We start from the raw sequence: 19195 nt of genomic DNA, 5'->3' as shown, positions 1-19195 counted from the left end.
CTAGTATCCTATATAATAAAGAGCTAATATGCAAATAGTCATCACACCATCACACCATCATGCCTTAATGGCTCAGACACTCACTACTGGGGAGAGAGGAATGGGCACCAGCCAGGCACAAATGAGCACACAAGAGAGGAATGGGGACCAGCCAGGCACAAATGAGCTCACGAGAGAGGAAAGGGGACCAGCCAGGCTGCAGCCCAGGAGAGGGACAAATTGCCTATCCCCCAGTCCCAGGAGCCAATGGCTGTGCCTGTGCCTGTGGCTCAGGAGAGGGACAAGCTGTCTGTCCTGTGGTCCCAGGCACCAGCGCCTGCACATGCAGCCCAGGAGAGGGACAAGCCACCTGCCACTCAGTCCCAGGTGCCTGCATCTATGGCCCGGGCAAAGCCACCCACCCACAGTCCCCTGCACCTGTGGCCAGCCTGGGTAAAGCTGGCCCGCGTCCTGGATGCCTGTGACTGGCCGGAGGAGGGAATCCTAGGTCCTGGGTGTGGGGTGATGCAGGGACAGTTAGGGGCAATCAGGCCAGCAGGGGAGTAATTAGGGGTGATCAGGTAGGCAGGCAGCGGTGGTTAGGAGCAATCAGGCAGGAAGGCAGGCGAGTGGTTAGGAGCCAGCGGACCCAGATTGCGAGAGGCAGTTGGACATTACCTGAGGGGTCCTGGATTGTAGAGGGTACAGTGCGGGCTGAGGGACTCCCCCATGCATGAATTTCATGCACCAGGCCTCTAGTCCTATATAATAAAAGCCTAATATGCTAAGTGTCCAGTTGTCTGGTAGGCCATTCAACCAATCAAAGTGTAATATGCTAATGATATTCTAAGGCCACTCAACAGCTCACTATGACGTACACTAACCACCAGGGGGCAGATGCTCAGACCAATAGATTAGCTTGCTGCTGGGGTCAAGATGATTGGGACTAAGTGAGATGGGCCAGACATGCCCTGGAGCCCTCCCATGGTCCCTCCCCAGTTGGCCAACCTCCCGCATTCCTCCCCAGCTCTAATAATGCACTGGTGGGGTCCCTCAGCCTGGCTTGCACCCTCTCGCAATCAGAGCGGAGGGACGCCCCCCCCCCCCGCCTGAGTGCACAAATTTTGTACACTGAGCTTCTAGTATAATACAATTGTCTTTGCAGAATATTCAGGAGAAGTTACATATTATTGAAACTGATAATAATGGTGAGACTTTAGCTAGCATACAATAAAAATATCTTAATTTTTCCTCAATACATCCAAGAATTTTAAATTACATTAAAACTTCCATTTGTATTCACAGAGGTCAGCAAGGTTAACCTGGTATTAATATTGAAGGGTAGAGGACAAATACTAGCCACAACACCTTGACTTAGAGAAAAAAAGAAAGATAAGTTAATTCTTTCACACTCTTAAAAATTATAAAACTCTGGTGGAAAAAAACATACCAGAATGAAACTGATTCATACAAAACACATAAAATGCCCAGAACAAACTCAATCAGAGGTTTAGATAATTAATTGCGACAAATTAGGGGAAAGGAATGTATAATTCAATCAGTGGTATTAAGAAATTCAACTACCTTAGGAAAAATACAAAAGTGGATCTTGGCCTCACATCATGCATATAAATAAGCTGGACATATATTAAAAGCCTCAATTTTAAAAGTAAAATATTTAAATGTTTAAAAAATATAAAGTAACTTTATTATATTGAAGTTGGGAAGGAGTAAGACATAAAACACACACCATAATGAAAAAAAATCAATAAAGGCATCCATGTTAAATTTTAAAATGTGTACATGTAAATATGTGTATACATATATGTATATGTAAAACATGCCATATGTATGTTTACATGTATAAACATATACATGACATATTTATATATGGTATAAATATATGACACCATAGATAAATGTAAGTGAAGTGGCAGCTTTACAGGACATATTTATAATGAATTTACACAAAAAATGATTAGTATTCTGAATATGTAAATAATTTCAGTAAGTTTAAAAAAAAGAAAGAAAAAGAATGTGTTATTAAAAATGGATGAAGGAATTCATAAAAGAGGAAAATGTGATGACTATTTAAGTAGTGAAACTTCATTAATAGAAAAAATTAAATTCAAAGAACACAATTTCAAATCCATAAGGTAAAACTTTAAAAATTAGATAATACTTAGGTAATGATGGTGTCAGAAAATGGAATGTCATATGATAATGAAAACAATATAAATATGTGAGCAATTTGAAAATAGCAAATCAAACTGAAGATGCACATGTATCTCTACAGTTTCATTTCTAAGTATTTACATACCCCAGGGCCTTGTTACTTTAAAGTGTGGTCCTCTATCACCTGAGAGCTTGTTACAAAGGCACATCTCAGGTGCACCCAGATCCACTAAATCAAAAGCTGCAATTTAACGAGATCTCTAGGTAATATACTATATGCATATTAAAATTTGAGAAGCAGTGTCCTAGATAAAAGTAGTGGTTCTCAAAATTGGATGCACATTAGGAAAACCTGGGATGTTCATAAAGTATTCCAATGCATGAACCTTAATCCAGACAAACTGAATTGCCAACCATATATTTTATTCAAATAAATAGTAACTTAGAGCAGACAGAACAAGGAATCAAGAAAGGGAAATAGAAAGTAAATGTTTAGCTGCAAATATTATTTCCATTTTTAAGTGAAGTGAATTGATATTATCAAATGGTTAAATTTGTGTATTGGTATAATGATGTTGATATCTTTTCAGTTATTTGTATTTTTCAAATTTCAAAATAACTTAGAAATTTAAACAAAATGTGCCGAAACCGGTTTGGCTCAGTGGATAGAGTGTCGGCTTGCGGACTGAAAGGTCCCAGGTTCGATTCCGGTCAAGGGCATGCACCTGGGTTGCGGGCACATCCCCAGTAGGAGATGTGCAGGAGGCAGCTGATCGATGTTTCTCTCTCATCGATGTTTCTAACTCTCTATCTCTCTCTCTTCCTCTCTGTAAAAAATCAATAAAATATATTTAAAAAAAAAGAAATTTAAACAAAATGTGTACTAAAAGGGTCCTTATTTCATGCGGTGTTGTGAACCTGAAAAGGGATGTGATGCTTGAAAGAAGAAACGGTTTTGTAAAGTAAATGCTATATAAGTATTAGCTGTCATTATTAATAACAATTCTTTTAAGAGAAACTAAAAAAACACACAGGTTAACTTTCTTTCTCATAAAAAATGAAACTCATATAAAAGGAACTGAAAACATTCATCATTTTTCAGTCTCTCTTTTTTTAATTACTTGCTTAATGCTTATGCATACAATTTATTCATTCATTGCTTCTTCCATTCTCTTTTACATTTTTCTTGTTTCTCTAAACCCATTATAAGTGAGATATGCAGCAATTCCACAAGTACATTATCCCATGGTTTTAATAAAGAATTTCTATACATCAAACATTAAATGTTTTTGACACAACATATGATTGATGTTACAATAACATTGAATTATTTAAAACCAACAATCACACAAAACGAATACAAGCAAAAATACAACAACAGCGATTAAAAAAACATTAATTTATCTTTTTGTAGGCTTCATTTTCAGGAAAGAAATGATGTTTGATGTCTGGTACCACCAAATATAAAGCCAATGGATTGAGACCAAGGGGGCATTAAAAAGATATACTTTCCCCACCTTATTTGGAAACTGAAAGTTCACATCCTTCAGGAAAGAAGCAGTGCTTTGTTTAATGGTATACTGTGACAGAAAGAACAGCTATCATTTGGATCAAACTAGCCATTGGGGATCATTTCAAAAGACTCAGTAAGTCCCAGAGAAATGGTGCGTTTCTCTGTGTGCACACACAGGTCTCAGATAAGCCAACTTTTGGTCATAAAAATCTAGCTTTTGTAGCAATGCTGATGCTAACCTTGGTCTCCTGACTGCACATCGATACAGTTCAAAATTCTGATTGCTAAACATTTGGTTAGCCTGAGTTTCCATCCAATATCTTGACCCTGGCCACCACAGACAATAATACAATTTTCCTTCTAAGTGTATGGCTGCCTTCTTGTGTGTGCTCTACCTCCTCCACAGCCTGGGCCTGCTTTAGACAGTGCAGAATGAGTCTTATTATTTACCCATCTCCTTGTCTGCAGGTGCTTTTGAGAAGATGTTCTGCCAATGCGTAGCATTATCATTAAACACATTCCTCCCTTTATTTTGAAGACAATGATAAAGTTACTGTGTTTTTTCAACTCATTCAAAAACAATATGAGTTGGTGCTTTTTTATCATGTTTAAATGATCTAGAAAATGAATGAGATTAAGAGTCAAAAGAGAGGTTCAAGCAATCTGGATGTAGCAAAACCTGGGGTGACTGAGTTGCTTGTTTTTTTTAATTTATTGGGGTAACATTGGTTAATAAGATCATAGAGGTTTTAAGTGTAAATTTCTATGATACATGATCTGTATATTGCCTTGTGTACCCACCATCCAAAGTTAAATCATCTTCCATCTCCATATATTTGGCCCACTTTACCCTCTACCACCCTCCCCATCTCCTTCCCTCTGGTAACCACCATATTCTTGTCTGTCTGTGTCTCTCAATCTCACCTCTATATCCCACATATTAGCGAAATCATATGGTTCTTAGCTTTTTCTGACTTAATTTCCTTAGCATAATATTTTCAAATGGAGTTGCTTGCTTTTAGTACAGCACATAATTACCTGAAAGAATTTTTCAAAATGGATTCCAGTGTAAAAAAATACTTCATTAATTTTATCCATCAGAATGTTGGTAAATACCTATCATGCACACAAGGCAGTGTTCTCCCTTAAAAAATAAAATAAAAATAAATAAATAAATAAATAAATAAATAAATAAGCAGATGTCAACTTCCCATCAATCTCCTAGGGAACCAGGAGCCATGAAAGTACAAAGAGAATCACAAAGGGAGTCAATTTCCCAGACAAAATAATGGTATACCAATTAAGTTCTGGAAGCATTGAGGAGCACTTTAGCCTGGAGTGCTAGGGAAGACTTTTCACACAGGGGCCTGATATACCGAATTAGGAGCCTAAAGGTAGGGACCATAGGGTAGCAACTTTTACAAAAGACACTAACTTATTTAGTTGTCTTTATTTCCTCTTAATAATGTGCAGTGGGTGCTGACTCCTCATCTAGGATTAGGTCTTGCCCCATAAACTATGTCATACATTTTCTATTTGTATTCATCATCTTTATAGAATATTTTTAGAAAAAATAAATAGAGCTTTTTTATTTAACTTTAATTGTTATAGTATCCAGTTATAGAATTTGCTCAAGTATAAAATCTCTATGTTTTTATCCCCCATTAAGTATAATTTCTTGTCATTTTTTTTTAAAGTATGTTTCTTTAACATCAGCCAATCGGTGGCAGACATTAAAGGATACTGAGCCACAATAGTCCCCTTTCAGATCCAGATTTCCTCTTTTCATATAAAGCAGATAGAACACAGCTGGGTGGGAACAAGAGCACAGAAAAGCCAGAACCCAGAAGATAGGAGTGGCTTTTATTTTTATTTTTTATTGTTTAAAGTATTACAAATAGTAGTACATATATCTCCTTTTTTTCCCCCCCAATTGATCTTCCCCCGGCTTCCCTTACCCCCCAGCACATGCCCTCACACTCCTCCCAGTGTCTTATGTCCATTGGTTATGTTCATATGCATGCATACAAGTCCTTCGGTTGATCTCTTACCTCCCCCCATGAGTGGATTTTTGTATTGTCACTCACTCCAGCCCATTTAGAGGGTAGAATCAGAGTAGGTGAAGAAGGGAGTGTCCACAGTTAGCCCAAAGATAAAACGCAATTGAAAGATAAAAAAGTAGTCTTAAATAGAAACTTCATGGTGAGGAATCATCTTAAATGAGAAATAAAAGATGCAAAGGGTAGCCTGGCCAACATGGCTCAGTGGTTGAGTGTTGACCTATGAATGAGGAGGTCATGGTTCGATTCCTAGTCAGAGCATATGCATAGGTTACAGGCTCTATTCCAGTATGGGGCATGCAGGAAGCAGTTGATCAATGATTCTCTCTCATCATTGGTGTTTCTCTCTCTCTCTCCTTCTCCCTTACTCTATGAAATCAATAAAAATATATTTTTTAAATATGCAAATGGTAAATATAAAAATAACTCCTACTAATGAGTAAGAAAAAAATTATAAAAAGGAAAGGTGACAAAGCTAAGACACTGGGTAGAAATCCTATATAATAAAAGGGGAATATGTTAATTGACCCCAACAGCAGAACGACTGGGAATCACTGGTCACTATGACACACACTGACCACCATGGGGTGGATGCTCAATGTAGGAGATGCCCCCTGGTGGTCAGTGTGCTCCCACAGGGGGAGCTCTGCTCACCCACAAGCCAGGCTGACGGCTGCCAGCACAGCGGTGGTGGCGGGAGCCTCTCCTGCTTCCTCAGCAGCACTAAGGATGTCCGACTGCAGCTTAGGCCTGCTCCCTGATGGCAAGAGGACATCCCCCGAGGGCTCCAAGGCTGCCAGAGGGATGTCTGACTGCCATCTTAGGCCCGAACCCCTGGGGAGTGGGCCTAAGCTAGCAGGTGGAAATCCCCCGAGGGGTCCCAGACTGCGAGAGGGCACAGGCTGGGCTGTGGGACCTGCCCTCCCAGTGCACAAATTTTTGTGCACCGAGCCTCTAGTTTAAAATAAAATAGCATGCAATAAAATAGTTAGACATATAATCTAATTTTGATAGCATGTTCACTATGTGCCGGACACTCTTCTAATCACTTCTATATATTAAAGATTCCACCTTCACAGTATTTATGAGAGACACCACTACTTCCATGATAATGATGGGGACACTGAGGCAAGATCATTGACTTTCTTAGATCACCTACCTGTTAACTAGGAATCTAGGATTCAAAGTGAGGTGTTTCGACTCACACCTGATCTTGTCTCTAAGACTATATAGCAGAAAAATAAATAAATATTAGAGATTTATAAAAAAAACTCTGAAGAGAAGAGAAGCGCATTATATATAGAAAACTTAAAAGCGTTAGGGAAGAGTATTGGCAACCTGCCACTATAATCCTTTTTGACCTTCTATTTTGTGAGCTTGCCCATGAATGCCTTCATGACTTGATGTACTATATATGTTGCATATAGTAGCTGAATCTACTATATTAAGATATTTATTACTCTGCATAATTAAATTTATATCTTCACTTGTCTGCCTTGCCACACTGTGGGCATCTTGAGGGTAGAGAGAAAGATCTTGTATTGATTTGTGTTCTCCAACATCAGAAGGATGTCTGATAATATTGTAGGTATTTAAAACTCCTAGTTTGCTCTTCTCTTTATCCCTGCTCCTTATTCCCATGGCACACCATTCATATCCTCATATTCCACTTTCAAAATCATTTGTTTTCTCTCCACATGGAAATTCTCTATGCGCTTATGAACTTATGCACTGCCTTCTTACTTTTTAGCAGACATGTTCCTCTGTTCCTGTACATGCCTAACCCTCCACTGGGCATGGAACCCATTCCTTTCAGTGGCTCAAGAGATTCATTATATCAATTATTCTGCTGTCTCCTACATCATCCAGTATTTCACATTTATTGGGTCATTCATATAACATGTGCTATAATTTCTGGAATCTTAAAAAAAAACACAAAAAAACCCCAGAAACAGAATAAAGCAACACAAAACCTATTGAGCACTCTTTCCCCTTCAAATATTACATCACTTTTAGACTAAAATTCCTCAAAATAGAGTCTATACTCACATTCTCAATTGTCTCAATATACTTCTATCTTGATTTTATTTTAATTAAACTTCCAGCACCACTACAACTCTATATTGCCTTCTCTCTTATTACTCTAGTGATTCATGTTGTTTCATCCTGTGGCCAGTTCTCAGTCCCCATTTTCTTTTATTTATTGTTCCTCCTTTAAACACTTTATTTTACTTCCAGGTTATCACACTCTCCTTTTTTTTTTTTTTTTTCCCCCAGTGGCCTCACTTCCCAGTCAGCTCTGATGGTCCTTCCTATCTCACTGGCCTCCTGGTGTTAGAGAATCTCAGGAATGAATTTTTGGACCTGTTCTTTGTCTACATTATTCCTTTAGAGATTTCATCAAATTGTATGGTTTTAAACACCAATAGATGACAGATCTTCCCCAAATTATAGACAGAGTTTTTTGCTGAATTATAGATCAAAAAATGTATACACACTTTGAATAATTATAAAGGTATTGTTTATTAAAATACATTTCATTTTTAAAATGTGGTAGAATCAGCTGTAAAAGTGTGTATACATTTTGGGGGGACACCCTGTATAAGACTGCCTGCTCAGTATCTCTGCTTGAGTTCTGACATATACTCAACCTTAATGAGTCTAACAAGAATTCTTATTATTCCCACTCAAATGTTCTATGTTATCAGCCTTAAATCATAATTAATGATAATTGGTGTTTCCAATGTGCTCAAACCAAAATCCTTGAAGTCATATTTAGATTCTCCCTTTTTCTCACACTTCACATCCAATGTCAGCAGAACTTTTTCACTTTGTCTTCAGAAAGTCCTAACTGCTCTTTCTGTTACCATTCTTGGCCTCTATTATCAATTCTCAACAGAGAAGCCAGAGTAACTTTTATAAAATAAAGCATATGCATTGCTATTCTGCTCAAAACATCCCACTAGTTTTCCATCCCTTGTGTACCACATTGTGTTGTTGATCACAATGTGGATGCTAAAGGCAAATCCTGTCAGAGCTCAGAAAGAAAAGAGCTATACAGAAAGCTTCCATTCTCTTCTAGAATACATTTATCATTATGAATGGATATTCTTAGAAATATGAGCATTAAGAGTGCTTCTGATGAGGTGTCAGATGAGAATGAGGAATATGCTATTGGAAACTGGAGAAAAGGCTATCCTTGTTATAAAGTGGCCAAGAGTGTGGCTGAATTGTGACCTACTGTTTTGTGAAAGGTAGATCTTGCAAGCTATGAAGTGGGGTACTTAGCAAAGAAGGTTTCTAAGCAACGAGTTGAAGGTGCAGCTAGGTTCTCCTTATGACTTATTGTAAAATACAAGAGGAGAGAGATGAAATGCAGAGGGAATGGTTAAGCAAAAAGATACTAGAACTTAAAGATTTGAAAAATTCTCAGCCTATCTCTACTGTCAAAATGAGAAAGTGTGTTCTGGAAAGAAAACCAGGGATGGAACTGGATCATCACTCCCTAAATCCATTTCCTATGCATTTAATCAGCCATCTCAGCAGAAGCCAGGATGAAGCAATAGAGCTATTTAGCTACCAATCTGCCTTACCTTTCAAGAAAAGGGAACCTGTGGCTTCAGAGTTTACCAGTGCTGCCACTCCCACCACAGGCCCCTTAGCATCCAGTCCCAGAGGGCAAGGCTGCTTCCACCCATTTCAGAAGGTGAGGCCACATCCTGGGTTTTAGTGTCCCAGGATAACCTTGCAAAGAACCATGGTGCAGGGCCTTCTCAAAGAGCCAAGAAAATGGATCAGAAGCCTGGGGCTATGGAGGAGACACTGCAACCCCAGTGGGCCTGGAGGGCAGAGCATCCAGCCAGAGAGGATCATTCTTAAAAATTAAGATCTAGTAGAATTTGTATTGCTAGGATTTGGATTTGTTTGGGATCTACTACCCTTTTCTTTGATCTGATGTCTTCCTTTTGAAATGAGAGTGATTATCCCATCTAACCATTGCATTTTTTGCACAGAGGAAAGGCCATGTGAAGACATAGCAAGAAGGGGGCTGTCTGCAAGTCAGGAAGAGAGGCCTCACCAGAAACCAACCTTGATGATAGTTTGATCTTGGATCTCCAGCCTGCAGAACTATGACAAAACCAAATGTCTGTTGTTTAAGTCACCTAATCTGTGATAGTTCATTATGGTAGCTCCAGAAGACCATCACACCCAGAGAAAAAGGTAAAGTCATTCCAATGCTAACAGTGGCCTTTCCCTCCTCATCTTATTACTTTTTCAATATCATATATTACTCGCTCTAGACCCACTAGCTCCTTGCTTTCTGGCCTTCCCCTGCCTTAAGGACTATAATTTGCAGTTCCACATGTCTGGACTCTTCCTTCAGATATCTGCAGAATGTCTTCCTATACATCTTTTAAATCTTTAGTTAAAAGTCACTTTAGGGAAAATCTTTTCCGTGATCATTGTATTTATAAGTTTCACCATTCCACCTTCCTTGATAAAAATTCCTCCATAGAACTTATCTGAATTATTTACGCATTTTGTTCTTTGTCCACTCTCACTGAAACAAATGTTCCATGGTAACATATTTTTATCAATATTTGTCCCTGTGAAATCCTCATTACCTAGAATAGATTCTATCACATTGTAGATGCTTAATAAACATTTATTAAATAGATTGAAACGCATTTAAATTTCCTTCTCTGAGAGTCAAAGAATAATTACTTTCATCTTTGAATTTCTAGTGCCTACAGGGTAAGTATAAAGTATTAAATTTTATGTTAAAATAATTTATATCTTATTAAAAAGAGTCAAAATAAAGCAATACCTCAGATATCAGTCTTATATGAAGGAATGAATGTTTGATGATATTAAGGAGAAGAATTGAGCATCTAAAATCACAACTCTACCATTGCCATAATTTCTGATATGTATATGAACATTTTTAAGTAATTTTTGAAAATTATTACTAAGAATCTGACACTTATTTTAGACTGTTCGTTTTTTCATGTGTTATAAACTTGATAATAAACAGCAATCACATGCCTTGTTGCCAATCTTCCCAATGACTGTGAATGTTGCTAGGTGGATTAATTAGTAAGAACAGATGTAATGCAGTTCTAAGAGATCTGCTGGCCATGGTCCAGTAACTGGCCTCCTAGTACAGTCTCAGTAAAGTACATGTAGACACCATCCTATTTACATTCACGTGTGAAATCACAGAGAAGGCTGTATATGATTTTTGAATATCACTTTCAATGATAATAACACTCTAGCACAATTTTAGAGATAATTGGAATGTTGTGTGTTGCTGGAGATTACATTGCAAGCTCATTACAGTTTGCAAACAATATTTACAATTTTTCATGTTTCTTTTTGTAAAAATGCTTAACTACTTGCCTACTGTAATGTATAATAGGAGGAGAATTGAAATCCATCTGCACCTGGTTTATTTAAATGACAGATTTCATTCATGTTCTCAGTAATAGGTATTGGAATGGCAAAGAGAAATTAAGTGGTTAATGAAAAAATAATGACGATAGAAAATTTTCTTTTGCAAACCTCTCAAGCTCTCATTATCAAAATAAAAATGATTGAAAATAATCCCCAAAGAATATAAAGATTCCAAACTACTACTTTTTTCTGTAATTGTGTGTGCAAATTAGCTGCCACTCTCTTACTATGAAATTTTCATTATTATTTTTAATATAAAGAAAGATGTAATTCAATAATTTCAATTTTGGGTTGGATAATACATAATTATAAATATGTCATGAAAAATCATGTCACAATAAAAAAATCTTTGTAACCCCATTTGTTCCTGGCTTAATCCTTTTAGTAAGTTGTTTCTCTTTAGCCAAGAAACTATAGAAAAGATGATATTGAGATTGTAAAGAAAATGCTTTATAAAATATTCACAAATTTAACACCTGAGCTAAACATCATTGGAATGAAAAAATTATCTTGAAGTTCTCTCATACTGGAGTAAGAATCCCTATGACTTGGGGCTTATATGGTCAAAGAGTAAAGCTCTGTGGTAATAAAGTTTTTACCACTGTAATATAAACAGTATCAAATGAATATGTAGTTCTATGCAATGTAAAAAAAATTTAATTACAACTCAAAATCATTTTGGAAATACTCTCCTTCTCCCTCCCACAATAAAAAATCCATCCAGTATTTTTCTCACTTCAACTATAGCTTCCTTGTGTTAGAGCCATAAATTGTCCTTTAAAAATTGTTTTAATATTAATATTAGTTCATATTTATAGAGAAGTTATTATTTTCCCAGAATTATAGTAAGAAATTTCCATACATTATCTCATTTAATTCCCACAAGGACCTAAAAGGAGATATTCTTAGTATATCTATTAAATAGGTCTTTTAAAAATGAGTAGTTAAATAACCTGCCCAAGTCATGAGGCAGGTACATATCTGAGTTTGGCTAAGATTTAGATGTCTTTTGGCACTAAGCTCTTTGCTTTTATTCACTATTCTATAACTTGAGTATATCACACAAATGTAAGTATCACACAGATATATTCATCTATTTTTTGCAATGAATGGACTATGGGATGTTTTGAAGAGTTACTGAAAAATGTATAAATTGAATTTTGTGTAATTTGGCTAATCAAGACCTACAACTTAAAATTTAAACTTTGAACATTTATAAATTGAGAAATTGGCCCAGAATGCGTGCTTAGTGGTTGAGCATCGATCTATGAACTAGGAGGTCACAGTTTGATTCCCAGTGTGGGGTGTGGAGGAGGCAGCCAATCAATGATTCTCTCTTATCATTGATGTTTCTCTCTCCTTCTCCCTTCCTCTCTGAAATCTGAAAATATATTTTAAAAATAGAGAGATTGAACATTATCTGTAAGAGGTAAGAAAATATAAATAAATCAAACATATAACAACAACAACAACAAAATATACTGAACAAAGCCTAACCAGTAATGTATACAAATAGAAGTAACAATGGACAAAAATAGAAGTAAGGACAATGATACTACATTACAAATCAATGATTTAGTTCCTTGTGAAGAAGAACTGAAGTTAATAGAAATCTTTCATGTTTAACTTCATATGATGCTTTATGTAATTCTTATGCTATGTTATAGATTTAGGCCTAGTTTATGTTGTTGTTGTTTTTTGTTTGTTTGTTTGTTTGTTTGTTTAAATTTCCAAAATACTAGTATACGATAACAAACCATCTCAAAATGTTCTAAGTCAACATTTAAACCCAAGAGTTCTATTTGGATACCTAAGATACAATTGAGAAAAGAAAGCCTCTTCAATAAATGGTGCTTAGAAAACTGAAAAGCCACATGCAAAAGAATGAAACTAGATTATTGTTTGTCCCATATTCAGAAATTAAAAATGGATCAATGACTTAAATATAAGACTTGAAACTACAATGGAGGAAAATATATGCAATAAACTTATGAACCTTGGTCTTAGGGAAGAATTTATGAATTTGACTCCAAAACCAAGGAAAGTAAAAGCAAAAATAAATGAATGGGAACATATCAAACTAAAAAGCTTTTGCACAGCAAAAGAAACTGCTAACAAAAAAGAGGTAGCAAACTATTTCGGAGAAGATATTTGCCAACAACAGTTGCAACAAGGGGTTGATATCCAAAATATATACATAATACATACAACTCAACACCAAACAAACAAACCAACCAACCAATTAAAAAACAGGCAAAGGACCTGAACAGACACTTCTCCCAAGGAGACATACAAATCATCAACAGGTACATGAAAAGATTCTCAACTTCACCAGTTATTAAAGAAATGCAAATCAAAACTACAACAACATGATTTTTGTACAAACAAGAGAATGTCCTTCATCTTCCCTGAATCCAAGGCAATACCAGTTCTTAACTTCTAAAAGCATTAAAGTGAAAATAAATAGAATCTTTTGCATAATTACTTTCCCCAACTCCCAGTTACATAATGTTATTTTAGATGAAAGGAGAGAACAATAGGAGAAAATGAGAGATTTTTCACAGAGTGGTAAACACCCAAAAAGGATATGTGATTTTTTTTCTACCCAGAGAGTAAATTATCTAAAGCTTTTAAATCAATGCACACCAAATTGGCTCAAAGCAAATACAAAACAACAACAACATCCATCTATGTGTAGTTTGCTTTCCATATATGGCAATTCCTCACTGGCTAGCGAAACCTAATAAGAATGTTGTTTGCCATTTACCATGATTAGATCCACTGTGATTGAAAAGCCTCCCTTTAAAGATCTCCACCTATTGCTTATTAAACATACACCTCCATGTGAGCTAAAGCGGCAGCAGCAGGGGAACTGACAAGATAAGTGATGGCTGCAAAGGAAAGAAAAATGGCTATGCCTCCATTCACTGTTTGTTCCCAGTTTATTGGTGTTGCAGAAGCATGTGGGCCCTTTTGGAAAGCTGTGCTTTTCTGAGCTTTTGATTAACCTGGATCATCATACATCTCCCATCATCATGACACAAGGCAGCTAAGTAAATAAAGATAAAAGGCGGTGGTTTTGTCTCTAGAAATTTATTGCTATGGATAGTCAGCCAGTTATCTCATTTGCCTCTTTTTTCAAAGAGTGATTTAAGTGTCACCCACATCGTGCAACAACAGTAAACTAAGTTGCCATAATCATTCATTCATTCATTCACAAAATATTCCTTGTGCATCATCTGTTTCTCAGGCTCTTTCCTAGGCACTGAGGTTATGAAGATGAATGGAGCATGCTTTCCAAGTCCTTTGCAATGTACAAGGTGTACTGGTTAATAATGCGGATTTTTTTTTAATAGATGGAGTTACACATATGTTGATATATATGCGATTTGATATGTATGCTATTTTGTTGTATTGACAACAAATTTCAAAACTTCATACGTCAAATTTGCTGAAGGTGTTAACATCATAGATATTTTTACACTTAAAAATGTTGAATTTCATGCCATAAAAAGAGCATTTGCGGGAACTTTTAATTCATTACTTTATTTTGAGGAAAACTGCTGCTGAATACTTCTGGAAGCTTATGGTGAACATGCTCCATCTCAAGATACTTTTGAACACTGGTTTAAACACTTTAAAAGTGATGATTTCAAAGTGAAAGAAAGAACGTCCAGGTCAATGAAAAAAAGTTTGAAGACCAACAATTACAAGCATGCCGGGGTCCAACCCCAGCAGGTCCAGGGGTTCCCAAAGGTGTGGACGGAGTCGGCGAAGAAGGAATGACACGGAGACAGTGTTCAGTTGATCAGCAGCCTAGCCAGGATCTCCAGCCATGATCTCCAGCCAAGTTCTGGTCTGGATCTCCAGAGAGGTTCTGCTTAGGATCTCCAGCCAGGTTCTGTAGCCATGTTCCCTCGGTAGGTTCTCCAGCCAGGTTCTGTCTGAGATCTCCAGCCAGGTTCGGTCACCAGGTTCTAGTCAGGTTCTCTTGCCATATTTCTGTAGTCAGGTTCAGTCCAGGATCTTTTGCCATGTTCTCTCCAGCGAAGTTCTTCTGTCTGTAGGCTCTGTGTAGGTTCTGTCTTCTGAGTTCTGACTTCTAAGTTCTGTCTCCTAAGTTCTGGGTCTTGCTGTCTAGTTACATCTGTATTTATACCAGTTGATTCAATCCTATCAATCTCTATTACAAAAGTTAGGGCGTTTCTTATCTCCATTCCAGGGAGTAAAGATTATGTAGATTAAGCATGATTGTTCATAGTTAAAGGTGATTAATTACCCGCCTGGCACTTAGTTGAGGGGTTTTATTCCCTCCCTAACTTCAGGGGAAAATCCCTACCTGGGGATTCAACCTTTCTCGGAGAGGTGACCTTGGTTAAAACACAGCGCCAAGAAGGTGAGCAAACATATTAAGAACCGTATGCCATATATGCCAGGTCCCTTGAAACAGCAAGGATGGACCGGCTCCCGGCAAATTCCCCCTTTTTTATTTTTTAAAAGCAAGCATTAAAAAGAAAAACCTCAAATGCTCTCTTATATCCATTTTAAGAGTAGGATTGGCGCTTTCTGCTATTACCTGAGTCCTGATCTATCATCCCAGGGAGAGCTTGCCAATCCTGCACTTTCCCAGGGTAGAAAGGCTGCAGTGGGGTTTAAGGATAAGGCTCCTTGGGCCTACCTTCTCCCATGCCATTACATTTACCTTTCCTTCCTCAGAAAAGCATGGACATACTTCTTGTATAAAACGTTCTGTCTGACTGGGAGTAACCTTAATTCCTCTGCTAGCAAGCATATATGTTAAAAGATCAATACAGAGTCTTTTTTCTTTAGACTCAGTATGGCACATCTTCTTAATCTAAAGATCAATACAGAGTCTTCTTTCTTTGGACTCAGTATGGCACATCTTCTCAATCTAAGTTCTGTACTATCCACCTTCTTACCCTACTTATCCTCTATAGGGGGGTCTGTAGCACCCTGGTGGAGTCCTATCCGTCCTGACTGTGGGGGTTCTCAATGGGGGGGGGCTTACCTAGGGGAATCCTGTTCCAGGGGTTCCCAAAGGTGTGGACGGAGTCGGCGAAGACTATCCACCTTCTTCCTACGGTGGAGTCCGATCCGTCCCGAGTGCAGGGCGATTACCTAGGGGTCCCTGTTCGGGCACCATATTCCGGGGTCCAACCCCAGCAGGTCCAGGGGTCCCCAAAGGCGTGGACGGAGTCGGCGAAGAAGGAAGGACACGGAGGCAGCGTTCAGTTGATCAGCAGCCTAGCCAGGATCTCTAGCCCGGATCTCCAGCAAAGTTCTGTTTCGCATCTCCAGAGAGGTTCTGCTTAGGATCTCCAGCCAGGTTCGGTCACCAGGTTCTAGTCAGGTTCTCTTGCCATATTTCTGTAGTCAGGTTCAGTCCAGGATCTTTTGCCATGTTCTCTCCAGCGAAGTTCTTCTGTCTGTAGGTTCTGTGTAGGTTCTGTCTGTAGGTTCTCTCTTCTCAGTTCTGTCTCTTTCTGTCTTGTTACATCTGTATTTATACCAGTTGATTCAATCCTATCAATCTCTAATACAAAGGTTAGGGCGTTTCTTATCTCCATTCCAGGGAGTAAAGATTATGTAGCTTAAGCATGATTGTTCATAGTTAAAGTGATTAATTACCCACCTGGCACTTAGTTGAGGGGTTTTATTCCCTCCCTAACTTCAGGGGAAAATCCCTACCTGGGGATTCAACCTTTCTCGGAGAGGTGACCTTGGTTAAAACATAGCACCAAGAAGGTGAGCAAACATATTAAGAACCGTATGCCATATATGCCAGGTCCCTTGAAACAGCAAGGATGGACCGGCTCCCGGCCCAAGCATTATTGGATGAAGATGCCTGTCAAACTTAAAAACAACTTGCAGAAAGATTAAATGTTGCTCAGCAAACAATTTCTGATAGTTGACAAGAAATGGGAAAGATTTTAAAGGAAGGAAAATGGGTGCCACATCAACTGAATGAAAGACAAATGGAAAACCGAAAAGTCATCAATAAAATGTTGCGTCAATGTCATGAAAGAAAGTCTTCTCTGCATCAAATTGTGACTGGCAATGAAAAGTGGATTTATTTTGAGAATCCCAAATGCACAAAATCATGGGTTGATCCAGATCAACCATCAACATCAACTGCAAGGCCAAATCGCTTTGGAAAGAAGATAATGTTCTGTGTTTGGTGGGATCAGGAAGGAGTGGTGTATTATGGGCTTCTAAAAACAGATGAAACCATTTACACTGATCGCTACCAACAACAAATAATCAATTTGAACCATGCTTTGATTGTGAAACAACCAGAATGTTCCAGAAGACACAGCAAAGTAATTTTGCTTCATGATAGCGCACCATCACACACTTCAAAACCAGTTAAAGACACATTAAAAGATCTGGCCTGGAAAGTATTAACCCACCTGCTGTATTCACCAGACCTTGCTCCTTCAGATTACCACTTGTTCTGATCAATGGCACACACACTTTCTGAGCAGCACTTCAAAACATACAAAAAAGTAGAAAATTGGGTCTCTGAATGGTTTGCCTCAAAACAAGAAAAGTTCTGTTGGGATGGTATCCACAAATTACCTGAAAGATGGGGAAATGTATAGCTAGCAAAGGCCATTACTTTGAATAAAGAACTTTTGATGTTTCTCTTGAAATTACTATGTTTTTCTTTGATTACAAAATCCACATTAACCGGTACATCTGGTAATGAATCCAGATGATAAAAAATACTCATTAAAGATCCAAAATCTAAAAATTATTCTCTTTATCAAAGGTATTCATAGCAATAATTAATGAAAATAAATAATTTTTCTGTTAACTATTCATTGGGTTTATTGAGATATCATTGTTATAAACAGCATATAGCTTTCTTTCTGCCAATGGGAAGCTGATATATCTGATTTGGTACTGAGAAGTGTATGTGTGTGTAGATACTCAACACTCTAAAAGAACACCATTTGTACAGATACAAAAATGTAACATGACTACTCAAAGTTTTTTATTCTCTTTGGATCCTAAAACATCTGTATCTGTAGTTTAGAAATAATTTCTTTGAGCAAGTCAAGGGAAATCTATAATAATAAAAGCATAATATGCTAATTAGACCTGGTGTCCTTCCAGATGAAGCCGGGCTGCGAGGGGAGCCCGGGTCCCAGGTGCCAGAGGGAAGCCGGTGCCAGCAACCAGGGGAAGGAAGGCCTACTCTTGTACGAATTTTGCGCATTGGGCCTCTAGTATAAAATAAAGAAGAAAATATGGTTGTGTATGAAAAGAAACTGAAATCATCTCAGAAAAATAGTAGCAATTGTAAAAAGATTTTACAAAAGGTTTTATTGTCACTGAACTGGAATGGTTGATCCAAGTGAAATTGATTATGAACCATAAGCTGCTTTATGTTAGAGGAAATAATACAGTTTCATTTAGTCAAGCTAGCAATCTGCACTATTAATAGTTACTAATACCCTGACTTAACTGGCAATGGCAGACAGAGGGGCAGTTTGGGGGAAGGAAGAAGGCTCCTACACTGAGGTTTAGCTTGCCTTTGCGTGCTGGGCCTAAGGGTGGCTCTCCTATTTGTCTTAAATTAAAACAAAAGTTATTTGAAATGATATTATAATGGCCTTTTTAAAAATCATAGTGTTTCTTCTACACAGAGAATGAGATTAACAGCATGGTGTGCTTTCCCTCCAGAAGATCTAGTATACATCTGAGCTACTCACCTTATTGTTAATTTTGTAATTTTCCAGTCAGGTAATCTAATCACCCTCATGGATAGAACTGGAACAGTATTAAAACTGAATAAAAAATATTGAATTGCAGTAAAAGCTTTTTAATGAGTTTACTGAAATAGAAATATTGTACAAGACTTGCAAAATATGTTAACCCTTGTTTATGAAGTTATGTATTTCTCAAATTTGCTTTTCTACAAAAGGGACATTCATAGGCCTAAATATCAAGAAAAACTCCCATGAACATTCTGGTGGTTTTTAACGAG

General features: G+C 37.6%; 1 protein-coding gene across 1 annotated transcript in view; it reads right to left on the bottom strand.

Annotated features, from left to right (window-relative positions):
• NEGR1 (neuronal growth regulator 1) overlaps nt 1-19195 on the bottom strand; it is an 893227-nt gene that overhangs the window by 417674 nt on the left and 456358 nt on the right. The gene's annotated exons all lie outside the window — the stretch shown is intronic.

This window comes from Myotis daubentonii, chromosome 3 (genome assembly GCF_963259705.1).
Source record: "Myotis daubentonii chromosome 3, mMyoDau2.1, whole genome shotgun sequence".
Taxonomy (NCBI): Eukaryota; Metazoa; Chordata; class Mammalia; order Chiroptera; family Vespertilionidae; genus Myotis; species Myotis daubentonii.
The sequence above is the reverse complement of the archived record's forward strand: the minus strand, read 5'-3'. Positions and strand labels throughout refer to the sequence as shown.